Raw genomic sequence first — 7,128 nt, forward strand, 5'->3', positions numbered from 1 at the left:
GTCACCTTTCCAAAAGTTGTTGGGTGAGGTAAAGTTTCTAAAATTTTAATTCAAAGCCCAGAAATGTGTTTTTCAGTTTCACACTTTCACTTGCATTTTGACTGTCTGTGGCCTGCCGATAATGGTAGTGGTGTAATATGTCCTGATCCTGTTCATTTATTTTACTGTAAAAGTAAAAATATTCTATTATTTTCATGTTTTTGCCTAGGGATAACTTATCAGAGGGGTAGTCATATGAGACTGATGATGTACCATAAACTTTTCAATTAAAATTTGAAATCAGTGTTCCATTTTAAATTATTACATATGAATACAGATCAAAGTGAACTTATTTTATGTAATATCAATTCTTAAACAATGTATTTTTGACCAGCGAATGTAAAAATTTAAAACTTTGTTGAAGTTTTTACAACTTGGCTTCCCTTTAGAAGTTGCAGTTCAAAGCCATAGGGAAGACCCATGATATTTTTACAATTTGATATATATATATATTTTTGTCTAACACTTGTCAGTTTTTCTTAAATATTGCTGATGCAGCCAAAGAAAGGGGCAAGTAAGTGGAGATAATGAACATCTATTTTGTGCAAGGATTTGTTGGTCTCTTTCTAGTTCAGCCCCTCAAAATAAGTGACTGCATACATTTTATTTAGCTCTGCGCCATTAGCAAAGCTGTCTTAACAGTAAGGTCGTTCTTTTGAAATGCAGAAGTTACAGTGAAATGCAGAAGTTACAGTGATGTGATGAGAGTCCCCAAACCATTTGTTGTGGAAATGCAGCCATCCCATTTATTTACAAGAAATCTGTCCCTACTTCTGTGTCCAAGTGAAGCGAGGTTAGCTCACTTTCAGGTTGTAAAGTAAACTCCGGCTGTTGACGGTGATTGAGATAGCTAACCCTGTGGTCCAGCTGTGGGACAGAGCTTTTCACTTTAAGTGTAACCCAAGGAGCATATCACGTCATATCATGTTTAAGTCTGCAGACTTATGGTTTCACTGGGAATAGCTCCAACATAGTGTGTGAATGGAAAATCATTAAAAAAAAAACCACACAGCTTCAGAGAGCATTGCTGAGAATAAGAGGCATGCCTTCCTTGCCCAAATTAGCCATGTTTGAGGAGATGAAGCAGTGGTGGTGGAGAAAGGACTGGAATTAGTCATGGTAATGCTGGCTCTGGGTTTGATCCAAATGAAATCAAGCGAATCATTTCTGTAGCTTTGTGTTTTCCAAGGCCTGTACGTTGCTATTTGGACAAATGATGTACTGCAATTCTTTCACATCCACAAGACCCCCAGTTATGTTTAAAGGATCCACCATCCACTCCTCTCTGCTGTCCACTTGAGGACATTTCCATCTCAGACACTTGAGCTGCTTGACCCTGCACCTCTGAAGCAGATCAAGTCACTTACCAAAGAAGAGGTGGCATTTCAAGCCCCTGGCAGGAGGAGAGGAGCTGGAAGACTTGGGAGTGATTCTCAGTCTCTTCATTAATGCCAGGTGTTGGGGCTGGCCATGGCTTTCAGAGAGTTGAGTGTACACTGGCTGGTGCTCAGCCAGAGCCCTTTGTAGGGCATCCTGGTGTTAAACACCCCAAAACTATAGGGAAAGCTTCAGAAGGATGTCTTATCATTCCCCTCCCCCAACTTCTCACTTCACCCAGGAACATGATGCTATGGAAAAAATTTAAAAAATGATCCACTCGCCGCCCCCTCCAAGTAGGCTAAGTGCTGATCTCCTTCATGTCTCTGATGTCTTATCACATTTCAGATGCTGTCACTACACCCAGCTGGGATATTTGCAGTGGAAATACCTCAGGAGAAATTAGAACAGTTTTGGTAAAAGTAAATATCCAGATCTCAGCCTCCTCTGCATTGCGATGTGATGGGATTTGGAAAGAGTAAAGAGATATGTGAAGGAAAGAACTTGTTTATGCGGGAAGCTGCTGTGAAGCAGGACAAACTAGGCTTCACATCTCTGTGCTGCCGTGCCCAAGCTGTTTCCAGCACGGGAGTTAGGCATTTGAAAACCACCTGTGGTGTAAACAGCCATCCGTCCTCCTGGGGCTTTCTCTGCAAGCCTCTCACTGGTGCTGTCATGAGGCAGTGCCCTGGCCCCTCCATGTTGGGGTGCAGGCATTCTCACCCCTTTAGCCAATTTCTACTTCACTCAATTAAAAATGTTGTGCCTTGCTGTATTACATGGTTGGCGTGCATGTATGCATATACTTCATGTACTTTGCAAGTCATTTGCAGCTGATAATACCTCACAAGTTGAGGATGCTGCTGTATAGCCTCAAAACAGGAATATAACCTCAGATAAACAAGGGAGAGGGAGCTGCTGTGGCTGGGACAGAGGAAGCTTGCTTTTTTTTTTTTTTTTTTTTTCTTCTGTCTTTCAGACCCAGGATATTGAGTTATTGCTTTCACACGTGTTAGCTTGGAGATTGCTAGACCAGAGAGCTTGCACACATTGATGGGATCAGGATCAAGACTGAGCTGCTAAAGACGTAATATATGGTTTTCTTAGAAAACTGCTTTCCTTCTCCAGGTGGTTGAGTGTTTGTCTTTCAGGGTCCAAACTGGTGTGTCTTTGGCCTTTGACTAAACTCTGGAAGCCTCGTAAAAAACCATAACAAAGTACTGAAACAAGTACTCCAGAAACAAAGCAGCAGCAGCAACAATATCCTCTCCTACTGCAGCGTTTTCATTATAAAGCTAAATAATATTTACAAGATTTGTACACATGTCTCTAAGGAATTCAGAAAACACTTTTAGAAATACCTGTCCCTCTTTCAATTATCTCCTTTCAGCAAGTAGCACTATTGCTGCTCAGTGGGGTCTGAAACATTAATGACATTTCCCAGCAGGGGCCCAGATGGATGAGGCAAAGTAGAAAAAATTGTTTTAGGCATGGAAAAAAGCATTGAAATCAGAAATCTCAAAGTTATGCTAAGTTTTGTAATTTTATTAGTTAATTTAACAGTTCGTTTAACAACTGTTAATCAGTTTTTTTTTTAAATAATTCAATCTAATTAGAAGCACTTAATATTATATTGGTATTCTTATTTAAACCTCATGGTTATCTTTCACTTGTGAAAACTATAAATTTAACCCTTTATATTGAAAACAGATCCTCATTATTTTGAATATAACTTTACAACATGGATATTAGATGTTCTGTGTAATTAATATTTTTAAATTATCATGAACTTTTATCTACGAACTGATAGAAGAAAAATAAATTAAACTTTCTATAAATCATTTTTTTTGGAAGATCTTTCAGATATGTTTACTTGAGACAAATTACTCATCCTTTATTTTTTTGAACTTGAGTGAACTCTCAAATAAACTTTCCCAAGCTTCAGATAATGTTAATAATCTAAAACTTCAGAAGGGAAGAAAACTATTTGTTTTCTCAAAAGGAAATTATCCTGTCCCATCCTATCCTATCCAGTCCCTTTTCCTGGTTTCAGGTAGTGATAATGGAGTGTTTTCCAGAATTATCTCAAATATATTCTGTTTATTAATGCTGAACTAACACTTGTTATTCGAATTTTATTCTTGCTCTTCTCCTCTCTCCCCAAGGGCAGGATTGTTTGAGCAGTTCAGTTTTTAAATTACAGTAGACTTTTCCCTCTTTTATTCTAAATGTACCTGTCACTTGGTGTTACGTAGGGAAAGAAAAAATGATGGTTGCAGTATTGCACCTTGCAGTAGGAGCTTAATCTGGTGAGGTCCGCAAGGTCTTTGCGTTCCTCCTTACACATCAAGCAACAAAGAGAAACCTTTGTTTCCTGCATAGACAGTCTTTGTCCTTGTGCAGTAAACCTCTGCTTCATCTTGGACTTGAATTCACCATCCTAACAGGAAGCAAGCATGTCTTTAAGAACCTGAGTGTTCAAAATGCTGATTGACCCAAGCTTCTGGAGAAGGGGAGAGTCGTAGATGCTCAGTGTTTAACAGGGTGAATTTTTACTGCCTTTAACACACCGGCCCATGAAATGTTTTTGTTTTGCTTTGATTTTCTTTGTTTTTGGCAGTTTTAAAGACTTTCTATTTCAGTGTTTTTCAGGTCAGGTGCAGTCTCTTTACTGAATTCTCCTGAATTGTTGTGGAATATGAAATCTGCAGCTTTGCTGCTGCAGCACAGAGCTGAGGGCCTGGAGCCATTTGATCCTATCAGGTTGTAAACCTTGCTAGGGTTGCTTATAAAGAGATAAGAAAGGACTGGTAGGAATAAAGGTTCTTGAAACTCTTTCCAAAGCCAGGGAGACTGAAGGTAAGGAGCATCTGGGAGCACTAACCTGGAGGGGGCAGAGCAATTGCTTTGCTGGACATATTATTTTTATCTGCAGAATCAAGCAGCCCTGAAATTATTTAGGCTTGGCACTGAATTGTTAATGAGCTTGTTGACATGAAGTTAAAAAGATTTGAAAAAACAACATATGGGCTAAGATATGATAAGGACAGAATGCGTCTCAGTCACAGAAATACTGGGAAAGAGTTATAACACTCAGAGGTTATATGGGATTTCTTGAAAGCATGTCTTGTCTTCTTACCACCTGCCTTTTTGCAAGTGGGACTCAGGATAATACCCTCAAGGGAGATCTCTCCTCTCCTGCTGTTTCACATTATCAGCTTGCAAAAGGAAGGTGGTTGGAAACAGCCCAGCTCCTGGAACTCCCCAAGTTATCTTGGCTCCAAGCTATCTGAAAGACTGCTTTGCTTAGGTGTGTTATTTCTATGGAAGTATAAACAATTTTTATTTTATTTTATTTTATTTTATTTTATTTTATTTTATTTTATTTTATTTTATTTTATTTTATTTTATTTTATTTTATTTTATTTTATTTTATTTTATTTTATTTTATTTTATTTTATTTTATTTATTTTATTTTATTTTTTTAGAATAATCACTTTAAGTCACTTTAAGGAATGCTTTCAGATAAAAAAAATAGCAAAGCAAAGGACTAAGTTTTTGAATATTTACTGGCAACCAAGTTCTAATGCAGAAATATGAAAAAATCAATGTAGACTTCAAACATACCTCACATCTACAGCTTTCACTGTCTGTCACATAAGGTTTCTTTGTGGAAGTCTTCTTTTCCCTTTCTAATCCACCTTTTAGCTTATTCTGCTTTAATACCCATTGAGAATCTTTGCAGTGCCTTTTTTTTTTTTTTTCCCCTCATACCTCATTCTCCCACAATTGTAAATACAACTACCCATCTGTAATGTAGCATTTGCCTAAGGCTTTTCATAAAGTTTCTTTTAGAAAAACTTCAGATTGTTATTTAGTTTGCTAATTTTTTTTGAATATTAGCTACAGATGGAAGGGGAATGGGACATGGAAAAAATATCCCTCTTCAATTATGTTAATTTTAGGGTATATCTTTTACTGAAACCTGAAGTAGTCCTATTATATATGTGTGTGCTTTCATGTCATTTAGAGCTTGCAGGTAAGTCTTATGCTTCATGACAATGTACGATCCTGGTACCTTTAAAGTCTTACCCTAGTATTACTGAAATTTATGGCCAAAAATGCATCTTTAGGATTTAACTGTGACCTCTTAGGAAGGAAAAATATGGGCCTGAACTTAAACCAGAAATCCTAATCACAGGTCGAGGATTTATCTAGTTTTCTCACTTATGTCTATATGGTTTCCCGCAGTACTGTATGACTGCTATATCCTTAGTTCTGTAAATATAAATTTACCAATGATGCCACCATAATTTTTCCAAATAATATATGTTCACACTATGTTTAAAAGCTGCTAGTAAATTTTGATTATTCCAGCACATAAATCTGCAACATGTTAGCAGTTCCTTTCCAAAATGGGAGAGGCTTATCACTTACAACTCACTTACAATCACCCTTCCAGGCTAGTTAGGGTAAGAAGTTTCAATGTATGATTCATCATGATATAGATGAGATTATGCTTTCAAATTCATCCTTGGCTCTGTCTCTTAACATTTCCACTAAATGCTGAGCTGACAGCTCATGTCAATGCACAGGCTTTGCATTTTGCCTTACTGTTATGAGATTTTGCAAGCTTTCTGCAATTTCCATAATAAATAACTAGTTTAAAAAATTGATGATGTATGAAGAAAGTTGCTGGAAAATTAGTAAGCTCCTGAGAGGTCAAAAATAAGTTCTGTGGATAGAAACAACGTCTAGTGTGCCATGCAGACCTTGTGCAAATTAGCTGTTATTTATCTGTCAGAAATAATCCTAGACATTGGCTCATAGAACCAAAATTTGGGAGAAGGTGGAGAGGGTTTGCCTAATTAGGTGGCTAAGGATATAATTCCTTACCACAGGTAACGATAAACAAATTTTAGTACACATTTGCTCCCAGAGCATTGACCCTGATAATGACATGTTAAAGAAACAGAAAGAGAGAGAGAAACTCTTTTTCAATAGCACTTCTAGTCTTATTAATAAGTGATTACATCTTGGCAAGGGACAAATATATAGAAAAATCAATAGTAATTCATTTGGATCGCTCAGCAACATATGATATGATGGACCACAAATCCATGCTGGGTTCCTGGTGACTCTGCTAGGGGTAGATATTTCTGTACTTCAGTTACTCCATGTCTTTCTTGAAAACTCTCAAAAACTGACATGAAGGAGATTATTATTATTTTACTTGAAAATGATATTTGATGTTCTGATGTATTTGAAGGCTGTTAGACAAGGCAAAATTCCCTAGGATCCTGCCAATAGGTGTATTTCTCACCTTCTCTGACCTCAGGATGGTTCTGTATGACACCTGGCAATAGGCTGAAGGTCATCAAATCATTAGTGGTGCTGGTAGATTCCTAGAAGCCCTAACAAGCATAAGAAAGACAGAGGATCTCTGGTCTTTCTGTTGGTGTTGGTTGGAGGCCTCCTTTCTCTGTGTTATTGTTTGCTGTTTCCAGACATAGCCAGAGGTAGTTGCAAATCTCCCCATCGATACATGGACTTAATTTTTTTTTTCCCTAGGTTCTCTTTTCTATATTTAGCTATACATCTGTAAACTTCCAAATAAATGTATATCACCATTGTTAGCACTGAAGAAAGCTTAAAAGCTTTGACTAAGCAGGATGTGGGTGGTAGGCTTATGTGAGTACTGCTCATACTGGT

Source organism: Anas acuta, chromosome 1 (assembly GCF_963932015.1).
Source record: "Anas acuta chromosome 1, bAnaAcu1.1, whole genome shotgun sequence".
NCBI lineage: Eukaryota > Metazoa > Chordata > Aves > Anseriformes > Anatidae > Anas > Anas acuta.